The sequence below is a fragment of the Bos grunniens genome, chromosome 14, assembly GCF_055505025.1.
Source record: "Bos grunniens cultivar Pamir isolate PY7600 chromosome 14, Bosgru_T2T1.0, whole genome shotgun sequence".
Lineage (NCBI taxonomy): Eukaryota > Metazoa > Chordata > Mammalia > Artiodactyla > Bovidae > Bos > Bos grunniens.
Window position 1 is genome coordinate 35,114,009 of NC_141178.1, and position 17,520 is coordinate 35,131,528.

The following is a 17,520-nucleotide window of genomic DNA, read 5'->3' on the forward strand; positions in this document are numbered from 1 at the left end:
GGAACATAAAAAGGAAGAATGTGATTCATATTAATACAAAATATTTATTTCCTTTTAGGTAAATAAGGGCTTCCCTGGTGGCTCAGATGGTAAAGAATCCACTTACAATGCAGGAGACCTGGATTCAACCCCTGGGTTGGGAAGATCCTCTAAAGAAGGAAATGGCAACCCACTCCAGTATTCTTGCCTGGAGAATCTCCATGGACAGAGGAGCATCGAGGACTGCAATCCAACAGATCTCAAAGAGTCGGACACAACTGAATGACTAAGCACAGCACCTGGTAAATAAATGAAAGGACCCCGAATTATTAGCTTGCTGTATAGCTTGTCCTGACCTAAGATCTAGAGTTTTCTGCTGGCAGGAGCCACAGGAGCACCAGCCAGAGGCAGTGAAATTGCCCTGACCTGGACACCTTCTGTACTAGCTGCTCTTCTCTCATTCCAGTTGTTTGAAATCTTCTCCCTAGTTTCACACTGTCACCATGACAGCAACCAATTTCCCCACGTTCTCACTCTCTGGCTACAATCGGATGGTCTATGAGGGACAAACTGTACAGGCTGGGCTGACTGGTTCCTTCTCCAGGAATGCTGAAACCAAGAAGGCAGAGAGAGAGCTCAGTCTCCTCTATGGCTAATCCAAGCCTTAAGAAGCAGGTTAGCAGATGATCCTGTGTGGGCACACAGAATCAGAGGCAGAGGTTGAAGAAGATGTCCCGTGGGATATAGAACTCCCAAGTATAAACAGGGCTAGGGCTGGCAGAGGCTGGTCTGACTGGCCCTCAGCAAAACAGACAAAACTGGGAAACTTGCTACTGATGGATCCCATTGCCCCATCTGTCACTGCTACCATACTTTCCTTAGCACTTCATTTGGGTCCCCTGTTTGCTCTTAATTGATGGTTCACCTCTCTGCTTTCACTTATTAATTCATATGCTAGTGAAACACATAATACAGAATACAGGAAGGTTTTACCTTGGGTATAGGGGGAATCATCTTCTTTCTAACTCTCATACACCCACGGATGTCAAACTTGCACCTTCACACTGAGTGGAACAGCAATTCAGGGGAAGAGACACCAGCCCAAACAAGACTAGGAAGTGAGTGCAAGAAGGTGAGCCCTTTCTTTCTCTGTCCCACTGCTGAGTGGCCCTGAGGAGCTCTATGGTTTTAGGAATTAGTCTACCAAGTCTCCCTATACCATCCACTGATTGCTCATTTGCTATCTTCTCTTTCTCTAAGCTTATTCAGAGATTTTTAGTCACAAGATAAGGAGAAGTGGTGGAAATAGCCCCTTTCTTGAAATCGGGGACCGGATGACCCAGATGCGTCTTGCTGTGGGCTTCTGTGATTTTTGTGTGTTAGTCGTTCAGCTGTGTCTGACTCTTTGTGACTGCATGAACTGTAGCCCACCAGGCTCCTCTGTCCATGGAATTCTCCAGGCAAAAGTACTGGAGTGGGTAGCCATTTCCTCCTCCAGGAGGTCTTCCTGACCCAGAGATCAAACCTGCATCTCTTTTGTCTCCTGCTTTGGTAGGCAGGTTCCTCACTGCGAGTGCCACCTGGGAAACCACTCAGCATTTTCTGGTAACAGAACGATGCTTTCCTCTTGAAGAACCACTCTGATCCCACTCTCACTCCGTGTATTTCAGATGGTGTTGACTCCCACTGGATGAGGGAGAACATGTGACACAGACCAGACCAATCAGAACATCCAATCTTCTGGCCAGAGTGACTGATGGAAGACTGGTCACATGACCCACCAGTGTCAATGAGATCCAATGAGGCTTGTTCTAGGACTTCTGGGAAAGACACACACTTTTTCTTTTTTCCTTCTGGAACTTCTGGCAATGAAGAAGAAGCTGGCCTAGATTTTTAGGGATTACATTGTGGAGGCTGAAGCTAATTCCCAATGATCTGGAAAGGCAAAGTTGAGAGATAAAGAGAAGCCAATGCTTGATAGCATCTTTTGAGCTCTTGTATCCAGTTTTTCCTGCAAACCTCCTCTGCTGGATTTTAGCCATACAAATCAACAGATGATTTTCATGTTGGAGTAACTTTTTTAAAAATTTAATTATTTATTTATTTTATTTTTGGCTACCCTAGGTCTTTGTTGCTTTTTCACCAGGGCTTTCTCTAGTTGTGGAGAGGAGGGGCTACTCTCTGGTTGCGGTGCGCGGGCTTCCCTCATTAGGAGCACAGGCTGTAGGTGCACAGGCTTCAGTTGTGGTTCGTGGGCTCTAGAACTCAGGCTCAGCAGTTGTGGCTCACCAGCTTAGTTGCTCAGAGGCATTTGGAATCTTCCCAGACTAGGAATCGAACCCGTGTCCCTTGCATTGGCAGGTGGATTCTTACCTACTATGCCACCACGGAAGCCCTGTTTTTACTTTAAGACAAATCTCTTTAAGAGTTCTATCAGTTCATCATCTTACTGTGATGTTGGGAAAAATATGCCAGCTCTGCAGGGCTCAATTTCTTCATTCCTTCATTCGATCTATAAAACTTGAGTACATACTAACAAACATGACTCACTCACTATGCTCAGAAGTTTTGTAAACTGAAGAGGAGAGCATGCATGAGTCCCACCCCACAGTCCCAGCTTCAGTCCTCAGGTGTCTCACGGATCTGGGTCACGTGCCAATCCTTGGATCACTCACCATGGCGGGAGAATGTGGCACTCTAATTGACCAAGTCAGACTGTGTGATTTCTATGGGCCCTTCTGTTCTACCCTTTTAAGTGTGTAAATAGATTGGCTTTCAAGTTTAACAAGAATCCATTTTAACAGCACAAGGGAGGTTTTTACAGTCTAAAGTGGTCATGGACACACATTTGACACCCTGAAAATGCAGGTGCCGATGGGCAAGGTCTTAATCTGATGAAGCTTTTCACTCTTTTGTTGACACTTAGAAAATGTTAAGTAGTCATTTTGTAAGTTTGGGTGGCTACATATGGGCAGTGTAGTAATTGCATTGATGACTGTCTCCTGTTCCTCATTTCTTCTATAGAACAAAAAAAGAAATTATGCAATGTCCTGGTCAAATCAAATGTCCTTTTCAAAAGTACTATTTTAATGATCAGAGGGAGAGAAGTGAGGGGCTTCTTAATGGAAAGTAATTTTAGGTGACTAATTTCACCAGCTAATGGAATATTCCAAATTGACTACAGTGGAGAAGAGAACAACTCCGTAAAAACTTACCTACTGTTTCTAAGCAGATCAGAAATACCTTGGACCTTATAAGACTTCGAACAGATTTATTTTTTATATAAGAAGTAAAAAAAAAAATGTTGAAAGTCATTCCTAATGAAAATCAATCTTTTTGTTCTATTATGCATTGATGAAAGAAGTTTCATGATCATTAGAACGATTGAAGTCTGAATTCTTTTTAATGAATATTGCATTTCTACCCATTAACAGGAGGCACTGCAGCCGGCCAGACTTGAACCCGGTTTTCATTCCCTGTGGTGTTTCCATCAGGGGTTCTAGGAGTCAGCTCCTCAGAGCCTGCCTGCAGTGTTGCAAGGGGAGGAGATTTCACTAGCAAAATCTAACGTCAGGCCAAATAAAAGCAAGAAAGGGCTTCAGATCCAAATAGACTTGCTAAAAGTGAGCAAATGGGGCAATTATTTCAAAACGAGGATGATCATGGCTTTAAATAATTGGAAGCAGTCATACTGTGGTGGTATTCTCTCCCACCTCATCTGTTCTGAACAGGCAGCATTTGCGGATTTAATTATTGTTTTTATTTTCTCAATCTCTTTCCAACTCACTGTTCGCTCCGTCTTAATGAACCACTCTGTCTTCTTATCAGCTGCCCTTGATGCCTCCTCTACTTTTCAGCTCTCACCTCCCACTCTATCTCCATGACATGTCTGACTTTCTTCCCAAATATCTCTTGAGTCCTTCCTTTCTTGCTATCCATTTTCATATTTTCTTGGCTCAGGGAATTAGCCATAGAATACTTTCCTAGTTTTGTATACTGTTTGAGTGTTTTGTTTTTTTTTTTACCTTTTTATTTTATTACAGAGCAATGTAAATGCATTATTAAAAAACATACAAGAAAAACACACACAATAATAGAAAACTATAAAGAACAGCTATAACCCCATCTACATTTCAGATTCCTCTTTAGAAAGGATTAGAAATAAGACTATGACACAAACAACATTTCTTAAAGTTATATAAACTATTGCAAAACTAACTCACAGTTTTCCAAAATTTAAAATATGGAGGTATTTACTTTTAACCAAAGAGTTATTTCAGTAATTGTCAAGTACCTTTCAGAATCTTCAGCACATTGCAAGCTCTAGGACAGTATTTGTTCAACTGAAATTCAAATGATGGAAAAGTTATCACTTGAACATGAAATAATATTCTTATGGGGTCTTAGGGGTCAGTGGACCCTGATTAGGGAGTACTTCTAACATTTGTGGGAACCTGGAGAAGGGTACAATGAAGGCCTGGAAAATATAAGTTTAAACTTTTTAGTTTTAAATTAAATGAACAAACTTCAAATGTTTTCTTATCTTGGTAAGTATGCCTTTATCATAACTTGCAAGGCCAGATTGGATTTAGAATTCTCAAATTCTTCAGGCTTCCGCTCTGGAATTTGATGGTGCTGGGGAAAACCATGAATCATTTGGCTTTGTCTCCCCATAGTGGCTGTGTCCTGAGTTCTAAGGCACCTTGGTTGCCTAGAGTTGAGGGCACTGGCAGTGTGGTCTGCCCATGGGCAAAGAGACTCCAAGAAGCTTACACACACACCCTGGGGGTGCGTTTACTCTTCAGCTGTGGTGTGGTTTGCACATAATTAAATTTATTAATCATTCCTTCCTTTCCCAGACTAACACATCTTGACTTTTATTTGCTTCTACATAATTCTTTCACATTCAGTTTCTTCATTTACTCCTGGGAGAAAATTTTCATGCTCAACTGTTTCTGTATTGTATTCTGTAGTGTCTGTATTGCAGGATAAAGCTGGAATTAATCAGTGGCTCAGATGTCCTTTTAGGAGATCTATATCTGTTAATGACTGCTGAGAAACAGTCCCCTCCAAAATTGAGTGGCTGAAACAATGACTTTGTTTTTCAATTATTCTGTTGACTGGTGGTACATTTCTACTGCTTGTTTTGCCTGAGCCAGTTCACAAGCTTGCATTCAATTGCAGAGCAGGCTGGCCTGGAAGATCCACTATGGCCTCACTCACATGCCTGGCTGTTGGTGCTCGTTGCAGATAAAAGTGCCCAGTTCTTCTCCATGTGGCCTCTTAGCCTCTGCTAAGCTAAACCACCTTCCTTTCATGGCTGGTCAGGGTAGTGTTTCAAGAGGCAAAAGCAGAAGCTGTGAAGTCCCCTGAAGCCTAAGCTCTAGAATCTCCATAACATCACTCCTGTCACATTCTATTTATTGGTCAAAGCAGGGCACAGCCAGCCCATAGTTAAGGGTGGGGAATATATTCTGCATTTTGATAGGAGTAGTCACAAAATACTGTGGCTATGTTTTTCCAACCTGCCATACGATCTGAGTTTCTTTCTTTGCTTACCTGTAGAAGAGACTACTTAAAAGTATAATTTATATGGTTTCAGCAAATCACCTTTCCATCATCATTCTATATTTCTACCTTCCTAAATGTAAAGTAACTCATTTCAGAAGTCAGTGGTGGATTATAATAGCAAAATTATGATTCAATGATTACAAAATAATATGGAACTTTGAGTTGCTAAGATTTTTAAAAATTGGAATTCACCTATAAATATATGGGCTTCCCAGGTTGCGCTAGTGATAAAGAATCTGCCTGCCAGTGCAGGAGACACAAGAGATGTGGGTTTGGTCCCTGGGTCAGGAAGATCCGGAGAAGGAAATGGCAACCCACTCCAGTATTCTTGCCTGAAAAATTCCATGGACGGAGGAGCCTGGTAGATTACAGTCCTTGGGGTTGCAAAGAGGCAGATATGACTAAGCACAGCACAGCTATGTTCTGAACATTTAAATGGAACCATAATGGTAGAAAATAATTTGTGGCAGCCAGACATTTATACCTAAAACATCTAGAGAATACATTGACACCAAAATATTTTATTTCAAATGACTTCTTGTTTAAAAGAAGACTCAGGAAAAGACAGGAATCAATTCTCTAGAAAAGAAATAATGAAATTTAAAACATGTTCAATATTACTAGTAATAAAATAAATGAAAATTATAAAATAAGATCAATTTTTTTCATTGATTGATGTGGCAAAATTAAATATATAAAAATGCCTGCTATTGGTGAATTTAATACTGAATGCTAATACTGAAATGGGCACTCTTGTGTATTATATGGAAGAGAATTTGGTATATGTACTAAGAACTTTAAAATGTGTTCAGACCTTATAATCTAGTAACTCTAGGAATTTATAATATAATTATGGGATACATATAAAAATTTTGATACATGATAATATTTGGAGGAGAAAAAATAAATAATTTATACACTTCAAATTATGACATATTCTGTTAACAAAATGCTACAAGTTGTAAAAAATTCTGCCACAGGAAAACTTGTAATACCATACAAAAATGGTCATTGATGTAATGTTAACCAAAAGTGTAATTTGCAAAGGTATCTGCATATTTTATTTCCTATTTTTGTGTGCATACTAGTTGATCCTTAATTTCCTGCCTCCTGTCAGGTAGGTTTTCAACTCTCCTGTCTGCCTTGCTGTGTGCCCTGCAGGGTTGGCTGACTTCTATAAACTGTATTTTGGGTGGTTCTTCATCAATGGCCTTCCAATTGGTTGTGACCAGTGGAAGGTATGGGATTAAGATTGGACGGTTGGAGAAGAAAGTGCTCTGATGCTTGATTTCTTTCTCCTTTGGCATCAAATCTGTGACTCTGACTACAACTCCTGCCGAGTAGCTGTATTCTCTTCCTTTGGCCTTAGGCTAAATATATGCAACAGCTTGCCATTTTTGCTATGTTTGGTGTGCCTCACCTTCCCTGGCCACACTTCTGAAAGCAGTCCCTTCATGAAGTCTCTTTATTTGAACTATCTTTATTTGAATTCAATTTTGTACCAAGTTTGTGAATTACACAACATTCATATATAATTAACATATAAAGATAAAGAATACATGAACAGTAGTTTTTTTTTTTTCCTGGATGGCAGTATTTATGGTTGATTCTTAGTTCCTTCTATAAATTTTTTTTGTACTTTCACATTTTTATTTTACACAAGAATACATTATAATGCATTATAAAAAGAAAACAAGATAAAGATTTTTATAAACTGACTCTTTGAGATTGAGCTAATGTGCATTTTAGTATTGTTTACACCACAACTAACACTTTGTAGATGGTACTGTAGTTGAAAACACAGATTATCCTCTGTTCTTTCTATCTCTATGAAGTGAGTGGGTTACCACTGCTGTCCTGATTTTACCTGTTAGGAAACCGGAGCTTAGAGACTCAAAGTGATTTACCCAAACGCTATAGCTGGTTAAAGGCATTGGAAGTAGATCTTCCAACTCATATTCAGCTCTTTTCTGCAATGTGGAGGTTGTGGAGGCTAAAGCTCTGGGTTCTTACATTATTATAAAAAGCTGATGATGACTGAACTTTAAGATTTTACTTAGAAAGCAATCATGTATATTTAAATTAGGTCATTTTCCCATCATAGAAACAAACATCCTTATTTGGAAAATGCAAACTATAGCAAAGGCATTAAAAAGTCTATTCCTAATGACACTATTAGAATATGCTTATATTTATTTCTTTTTGTATTTTGAAAGAGATAGCTCTTATGTAATACCATCATATATCTAATCAAGAATAAAATTTACCAAATCACCACAAAAAGATTGTCCATTTCTTAATGTTCCTTGCGTATGTGTGTTTAGTCGCTCAGTTGTGTCTGACTCTTTGCGGCCTCATGGACTGTAGCCCGTCAGGTTCCTCTGTCTGTGGGCTTCTCCAGGCAAGAATACTGGAGTAGGTTGCCATTTCTTTCTCCAGGGGATTTTCCCCGCCCAGGAACTGAACCAGGGTCTCCTGCATTGCAGGCACCAGAGAAGCCCTTATGTTCCTTACCTAAATCCCTTTCCTGACTCTCCTTCAATGTGTCCCACAAAGTATTTTATTTTTTTGTCACTGCCTATCTTTGACTTAATTTTCCCCATTCATTTTCCATCTAAATGAGCTGTTTTGTCAGTGTCTACATTAAAGGGATATAGTAATAAAAAAGGGAGTCCATGGTCTTCCCTGGTGATCCAGTGGTTGAGAATCCACCTGCCAATGCAGGGGACATGGCTTCTATTCCTGGTCCGTAAGATCCCACATGCTGCGGGGCAGTTAAGCTCGCAAGCCCTAGAACTGGTGCTCCTCTATAAAATAGCCCTGCCAGACACAACTAGAGGAAGCCTGCTTGCAGCAATGACCACCCAGCACAGCCAAAAATAAATAAAAATTTAAAATAAAGGAAGTCTAGCTGAGACTCTCCTAATAAACCAAGAGCCCAATAGCACTCACTCCATCCCTATTAAGAAAAATGGCTCATGTCCCAAACTACCTTTCCAAGGCTGTAGAGGCCCTTCTGATCCATTTTTGGTATTAGCAATTCAAATCATTGTTTCATGTACCTAAACTCCAGGGCCTTTGTGCATGCAAAATTCCCATTAAATTTAATGGCGTTGTATATAAAAATATACAGTGTCTGACATGTACTTGTGATGTGACAGGAGTGTCATGTCTGGAGCTTTATTTCAGTTGCTGAAATTGCTTTATATCTTTTGATTTCTCAATCATTTTACTGCTGTTTACTAGCCACCATTGTGGCTTTACTTGAAAAATGTTGTTCACTTTGCACTTTTGGAAGTAGATGCAGTTCTTCATGGTTGAGCACACACTGCTTCTAAGACTAGTGGGTTTCGGGGCAGGGTAGTCCTGCTTTTGCTTCCTTCTCTGAGCTGCTTCACTGCCTCTCCCTATTCCACAAATAGTTCTTGCTATTTGCTTTGAGATAGGCCAATTCTTATAAAAATTCCTTCTGAAATCCTATTCATCCCATTCATTCAATACCATTTCACCTCAAATATTCAAAACCCTTTCCCTCTGAAAAATAAATAACCTTTTCCTTAAGAGTTGTAATTGGTTTCTCATGAAATATAATTTAGGTTAGAGAATATTCTGATCTGAGTCACTTGAGTCTTACACCCCAATGATTCAGTCACTAACATTGCTCTTCTATGCACCTAAGCTCCCTGTCAGAGCTTCCCAGATGACTCAGTGGTAAAGAATCTGCCTGCCAATGCAGGAGATGAAGGTTCAATCCCTGGGTCAGGAAGATCCTCTGGAGAAGGAAATGGGAACCCACTCCAGTATTCTTGCCTGGGAAATCCCATGGGCAGAGTAGCCTGGTGGGCTACAGGCCATGGGGTCGCAATGAGTTGGACACAACTTGGCTACTAAACAACAACAACAACAAGAAGCTCCCTGTCAGCCCTCCGTGGATAGAAGGATGGCATGTGGGATCTGAAAATCTACTCAGATGGTCCGTAGCCTCAGCATGTTTATGAATTCAGGTACACGGCACAGGGCAACTGATTCTTCTTGCCACTGGAGAGCAAGTAGACAGCAACATAAAGTGAAAAAGAAAGTGTTAGTCGTTCAGTCGTGTCTGACTCTGCGACCACATGGACTGTAGCCCACCAGGCTCCTCTGTCCATGGAATTCTCCAGGCAAGAATACTGGAGTGGGTCACCATTCCCTCCTCCAGGGAATCTTCCTGACCCAGGGATCAAATCGGGGTCTCCTGATTGCAGGCAGATTCTTTACCGTCTGAGCCATAACACTTGGTTAACTGGAAATTTTTTTTCCCTGGGACAGGAGGTGGGAGACTTCTAAAAGTACAACGTGAAGCAGGCAGATGTCAACTGTGGGAGGAAGGAACAGTACTTCCTGGGGAGGAAGTACCTACGGTACTCTCAGAATGAAGCACATGTAAGTTTGTGTGTGTTTAAGTGGTTGTGCGTTTATGCTATGGAGAATTTGAAATTTGTTTCTGAGTGATTAGGTTTACCTGAGTTGGAGAGCACAGTACTTAGCCCCACGGCCTTCCCCACGACTTATAGACAGTGGTTTCATTATGAGTCAACATGAGACAATAGAAGAACACTGGGATTGGATCCACTGCATCTGAGTTCTGGAGTGGGCATGTGAATTTGGGGAAGTATTAACCTGTTTGTTCTCACTGTACTCATGTGTAAAATGGGAATAACTGCTTTGGAACCACCTACCTCAGATGGATATTATATTTTAAATGTGCTTATAAAATCACCACATGCCATCAAATGCAAAGGATTCTTACCTCAGTGGGTATCGATGTCATAGATACCGTTGTCACTAATACATTGATGATCTTCAAATCTCTGTGGCTAACTCATTCTCCCTGCTGAGCTCTAGCCCATACTTTAAATTATCTGTTCAACATCCCCTGGAATGATAGTAACTAAAAGCACTTTCAATTTGATATGCCTCAAACAATGTGCATTTTCTTTTTTATTTTTGTCTTTGGTTTCCTTTAGTTTTTTAATTTTTTAAAATTAATTTTTATTGGAGTATCATTGCTTTACAATGTTGTATTAGTTTCTACTGTACAGCAAAGTGAATCAGCCATATGTATACATATATCCCCTCTTTTCTGGATTTCCCTCCCATTTAGGTCACTACAGAGCACTGAGTAGAGTTCTCTGAGTTATACTGTAGACTCTCGTTGAAAGTGAAAGTGAAAGTTGCTCAGTCATGTCCAACCCTTTCCAACCCCATGGACTGACTATACAGTCCATGGAATTCTCCAGGCCAGAATTCTGGAGTGGGTAGCCTTTCCCTTCTCCAGGGGATCTTTCCAACCCAAGGATTGAACCCCCGTCTCCCACATTGCAGGCGGATTCTTTACTAGTGGAGCACCAGGGAAGAGTTCTCTGAGCTATCCTGTAGGTTCTCAGTAGTTATCTATTTTATACATAGTATCAATAGTGTATACGTATCAATCCCAATCTCCCAATTCATCCTACCTGCATTTTACCTGCTGGGTGTCCATATGTTTCAGCAATCTCGCTACTGGACATATACCCAGAGAAAACCATATTCCAAAAAGACACATGCACCCCAGTGTTCATTGCAGTACCATTTACAATAGTCAGAACATGGAAGTAACCTAAATGTCCATCAACAGAGGAATGAATAAAGAAGATGTCGTACATAAATCCAATGGAATATTACTCAGCCATAAAAACGAATGAAGTTGGGTCATTTGTAGAGATGTGGATGGACTTAGAGACTGTCACACAGAGTAAAATAAGTAAGAAAGAGAAACACAAATATTGTAAATTAACATATATATGTGGAATCCAGAAAAATGGTACAGATGATCTTATTTGCAAAATAGAAATAGAGACACATGTTGTCTTTTGAAGCTTCTCTTGCGTCTGTATTTTGGTTAATGACACCACTATGTTCCTTATCACTTGATACAGGTCCCTGGGAAGTATCCTCTACTCTCTCTTATCACTCATCACCTATAAATGAGTCAGACCCACTTATCTGCCTCTATAACATCACTTAACTCCATCTGTTCCTCTCTATTACCATCTGTGTTCTAGGTTAGGATCCTTGTCATTGTGGAAGAAATAGACTTTTTGGTTTAGAATAAATCTCTTGGAATTATGCATTTTCCAAAAAGGGAAAAGGCTAAAACAAGGATCAATATTTTCAAATTCATAGTGAATAGTGAAAGTCTCTCAGTCATGTTTGACTCTGCAGTCCCATGGGCTATACAGTCCATGGAATTCTCCAGGCCAGAATACTGGAATGGGTAGCTGCTCCCTTCTCCAGGGGATCATCCCAACCCAGGGATCAAACCCAGGTCTCCTGCATTTCAGGCAGATTCTTTACTACTGAGCCACTAGGGAAGCCCATAGTCATCATACCACTTTTCTTATATTCAGATTACCTAAGAAAGAAGGGAAATATGGATTGAGTATTTCCAGGAAGAACCAGGCTATAATTAACCACAAAGAGTATTCTTTTCTCTAAGATAGACTTATTCCAGTTCTTAAGTATGTGATTAGTTAACTCTTTGCCTCTTCTGCTTCTTTCTAGCAAACCACACACCACACTCTTTTTAGATCATTATCCTACTTATCTGTCCCCACTAGACTCCGATCTCCTAAGGAAGAAGAGTCAACTCTTGGTCATTTTTCTATTCTGGCACCATCTATTACAGTGTCTGGCAAAGAGTAGGAATTTAAAGATGTTCATTGATGGACTGACGGACTAAATTAATGAAGTGCAGCAGAAATTAATAAACATGATCTTGAGATCTGTGAAATATTTCCTGAAGGGATATCTACTCATGTAGAAGAGACATTCTACTCATGCAGCAACTCTTAGTAGGATATGTTCTATTTTGCTAAATCTTCTCAGCTGACATAGCTAATTACAAGACTTTTAAAGAACTACAGAGATGTTTTTGAACTCTGCAAAGTTATTAACAGATGTGGCATTTAAGAGACCTGTCTGTCTTTATGCATCTTGAGATGTTGGTTGTTATATCTGTCAGACACTGGTATCATCCTACCTGTGAACTTCAAAATTTGAACTATCCCAATTTTTCATTCAAAGGACAGATCTTAAATCTTCTCATTAAAATGTCTCACAGTAAGTCAGAAAGGCAATTTATCATTATTTTACTGAGAAGGTTTTAAAAAGTAAACGTGAGGAGCAATGTCTTTCCTTCTCCATCAGTTCTCCATGAACTAAAGCATTGAGGCAGAAGCCCCTTCTCACTGGCTTGTTCTTTCGGGTGTCTCCTGTCTCAGGTCCCCTAAGTGGCTTAGCTGAGTACTGGCCCCTGGTGGTCCATTCACCCTCCCCAGGTTGAGCCTCAATGTCTCTCGAGGAGCTTGTTGAAAGTACAGATATCAGGGTTTCCATGGAAATCCAGTGGTCGAGAGTCCGCCTGCCAATGCAGGGGACTCAGGTTCGATGCCTGGTCTGGGGAGATCCCACACGCCTCGGGGCAACTAAGCCCATGTGCTAGAACTACGGAGACCTGGTGTGCTAGAGCCTGTGCTCGGCGACCCTAGAAGCCACCACGATGAGAAGCCTGCACTCCACAACTAGAGAAAGCCCATGCCCAGCAACAAAGACCCACTGCAGCCAAAAATACACAGATAAGCATCCTTTTTAAACAAAAATACAGATATCAGGGCTCTTGCAGGGATGGGCTTAGATGGACATTTCAATGCTTCTGCACTTCAAGTTTTTGATTCCTTTCACTCTTTACAAAAGAAAAAGAGACAGTCTCAGGATGACTTGTTAAAGTCAGTCTCTGTGCTTACTCTCTCTAACCAATAAGATAAGCTACTTCTCCGATGGATTTTTAAAAATTATTTATTTTTATTTCTTGCTGCACTGGGTCCTCGTTGTTGTGTGTGGGCTTTCTCTAGTTGTGATGAGCAGGGGACTCTCTCTAGTTGCGAGGCTTCTCATTGCAGCGGCTTTTCTTGTTGCAGAGCACGGGCTCTAGAGCACGGGCTCAGTAGTTGTGACACTCAGGCTTAGTTGATCCAAGGCATGTGGGATCTTCCCGGACCAGGGATTGAACCTGTATCGCCTGCATTGGCAGGAGGACTCTTAACCATTGTACCACCAGGAAGTCCTTCAAATAAACTTTTTTGTGGTCTCTATCATTTGACTTTTAAAATTTCTCAGTAGGAGCTAAGTGTAACTCAACTTGTTTTCAATTTTTGTCTGTATTTGATTACCACTTTGTTGCTATTTGGCATCTGATTTTGGTTTTACTGTCAGGCTTATATTCTTTGTAGATAAACAGCTAAAAAACAAGAATAAAACTAATAATCAGAGTGCTTTATCAACTGCAAGAGTCACATCATTCATATTTTAAGAACTCTGAAACTGGAATACATCTTTACCTGATTCAGTTCAGTTCAGCTCAGTCGCTCAATCATGTCCAACTCTTTGCAACCCCATGGACTGCAGCACACCAGGCTTCCCTGTCCATCACCAACTCCCAGAGCCTACTCAAACTCATGTCCATTGCATTGGTGATGCCATCCAACCATCTCATCCTCTTCAATCTTTCCCAGCATCAGAGTCTTTTCCAATGAGTCGGTTATTCGCATCATGTGGCCAAAGTATTGGAGTTTCAGCTTCAGCATCAGTCCTTCCAAAGAATATTCAGGACTGATTTCCTTTAGGGTGGACTGGTTTACTTGATGGCAGTTTACAATCTCTCTTAGGAGGGCAGCTATTGTGAGGTGGTTGGCATCATGTATACATGCATTCAAAGTGTCAGCAAGCATGGCAAAACCCACTATAATATTGTAAAGTAATTAGTCTCCAATTAAAATAAATTAATTTTTTTAAAAAGTGTCAGCAGCAAAACCTGCTGAACGGGTGTCAAAAGGTTGCAAGAAAATCCTGGAGACAGGAGTGGAGTACTCTTTCAACTGCTAGAAATCAATTTTTGTTCAGACTATGGGCAATTTCTCCACAGCCAGAGTCCATGAAGACTGCCTCTACATAGCTACAAAACCATGTTAAGGAAGGCCCTCAGAAAAGGCTTTTTATGATTTTAGCAGTTAATTTAGAAGTAAAGTACTCTTCATGGTACTGAGGAATGACATCATGGGAAGAACTTGGATACTGATGACTAAGTGGAAAAGTGATGAAGATTAAAGCTCTGAATTTTGAAGTAGTTTTAGGAATACCTTAACCAATTTATTTCACTTACATTTTCTTTTAATGTATACACAAAGGTGATTTATGATAAGGAAATCTATATTTCATTAAGTCAAAAGTATTCTGCCAATGCATATAAAATTTTAAGGGATAAGAATGCCTTAGGTTACAGTTTAATTAATAGCCTTCCTTCCTCTTTCTTCCTTCTTCTTTCTTCCTCACCTTCTCTTCCTTCTTTCTTCCTCTCCCTCTCTCTTCCTTTCTCTTTTCCTTCTTTCCTTACTTTTTCCCCTTCCTCCCTGCCTCTCTCTCTCTCACCAAAACAATGGAGTTTCTTACTACTGAAGAACTCAGATCCCATGAAATGAAGTTAGGATGCTAGATGTTACTGCATCCTCAGTGTGTACCAGACACTCTCCAGGCATGTCACATGTATTAACTCATTCAGTTCTCACAGTGTCCTATGAGATAAGTGCTGCTGCTACATTCACCGTACAGAGAACGAGCAAAGTCTCAGAGGTGAGACTCTGCCTCTTGATGGCTTTTTAGATTTGTGACCCAGGATGCTCCTCTCTCTGGTAGTTCCTTATGAAACGGGCATAAAAAAGCCCACCTCACAGTACTGATGTGAAGATTAAAAAATGGTCTAAGGAAGACCTCAGTTCCACAAATTATGATTTCTCTTTCTTTCACTAAGAAAATATTAACATAGTGGTCACTGTTGGTCACCTGCACGGCTTCTATTATCCACTTCCCTCACAGCAGGACTCAGATTTTGTTAAGGCATCTGCCACCTCTCCCTCCAACTGGTAAGAACTCTAGGAGGGATCTTTGTTTCAAACTACTCATAGCACCACTCTCTTTACTAATGATGGGTTCAAGAATCCGCTTCCCTGGTGGCTCAGATGGTATAAATTGTCTGCTTGCAATGCTGGAGACCCGGGTTCAATCCTAGGTCAGGAAGATCCCCTGGAGAAGGAAAGGGCAACCCACTCCAGTACCTTGCCTGGAAAATGCCATGCATGGAGGAACCTCGAAGGCTAGCAACAAGTAAATAGCAGGAGCATTTGACTCAGTGGGGCATGAAAAAAATTTGTGGGTATTTATGGAGAAAGTCATAGGAAAAAAACCTACTTGTTTCTTCTAGACATTTTAGAACCCAGATCTGCGATATAGCCATTTAGCTAGCAGTCTGAGGATGAAGATGACACATGGTAATGAGACTAGAATTAAGGTAACTGCAGAGAAGCAGAGCTTGTTGGAGCTATTGGATTAAGTCAACCCTGCAACCCACCCAGATTTTGATTTCCAGCCTTTGAGCCAATTCCTTATTATTCAGACCACCTTAAGCTGGAATTTCTGTTCTTTGTTATTGAGAGCATCCTAAGAGAATGAGTAGGTTCAGTTACTTTGCTCTTTCATGTTCCAGACCCTTGCTAGGTCCTTGGATGGCTAATACACATCCCTGTACTACTATTTTTTTCTTTTTAAGCTGAGGAAATGGAGATCAAGAGAACAGAATCAGAAGGTGGCACAGACAAGACATGGACTCAGAATTTCCTCCACTTTTTGTTTCAAAATCAATAATCATAACTGCTATATTCTTCTGAAACTTAAACTTGATATAATTTACAAACTGTTAAAATTTTGTCCATGGAGGTGTGTTTTGTATGACGGATGTTTGCTTTTGCTGAAACTGTTTTTACCTAAATATTTAACCTGATTTCCATTTTACCTACTTCAATATCTTCTCCCAAAGTCACTTTTTAAAAAAAACTGCAGAGCCATCTACATTTTATTGTTGCTCAAAATAATTGTCCCATGGGTCACAGATGAAATTCCTCCTGGACCCAGAGAGGGAATGAGTGAGATGATTGGGGCGTGAGCGCTAACTCTACAGCACAGGCCCAGTCATGGACTGTGTGGATAGCACAGTGGGTGTCTAGGTCGGCTCAGGCTGCCATTACAAGATACCACATGCTGAGCAGCTTAAGTGGTGGAAATTTATTTCTCACAGCTGTGGAGGCACAAAGTCCAACATCAAGGTGTCAGCAAACTTGTTTTCTCCTGAGGCTTGTCTCCTTGACTTGCCGATGGCTGTCTCTTGCTGTGTCCTCCCGGGGTCTTTCCTCTGTGTATATGCATCCCTGGTGTCTCTTCCTCCTCTGAGAAGGACATCAGTCCTAATGGATTAGGGCTCCACCCTTAAGACCCTTATTTAACCTTGATTATCTCTTCAAGCAGCCAATCTCCACCTCCAGTCATACTGAGGGTTAGAGCTCCAATACATGGATTTGAGGGGGACATAGTTCAGTCCATAACACTGGGGAGTCGTGGCACCCTCGTGACCTGGAGAGTGAGTGTCCTGTGGGAAGTGGCCACTCCTTGACCTCTCAGTTCTGCCACAAGGATGGCTCGGCACTGTCAAGGTTGACTTTTTGATTCATGCTTGGAATACAAACCGTTAAGAGAAGTTTTCCAATTTTAAAGATCGGCACTAATTCAACACTATGTCTGTGGCTGGCTACTCGTTTGTGAAGCCTGGTCTAAGTAGGCAATCACAGTAGATTTATAATGATGGCCTGTCCCATTAGACTGCCCTGCTCCTCACATACTCCATCCCTAGGTACCATTTCAGTGGAAATACTCATAGAGTATTTGAGTTGTACTAAATCAGTAGCCCAGCCCCTCTCATCCATGGGTCAGAGGTCATTTAGTTGTTATTCATTATCTCCCAAGTCCCTGAGATTGAGTGAGTTGAGTTTTGAGGAGTCAGCTATTCTT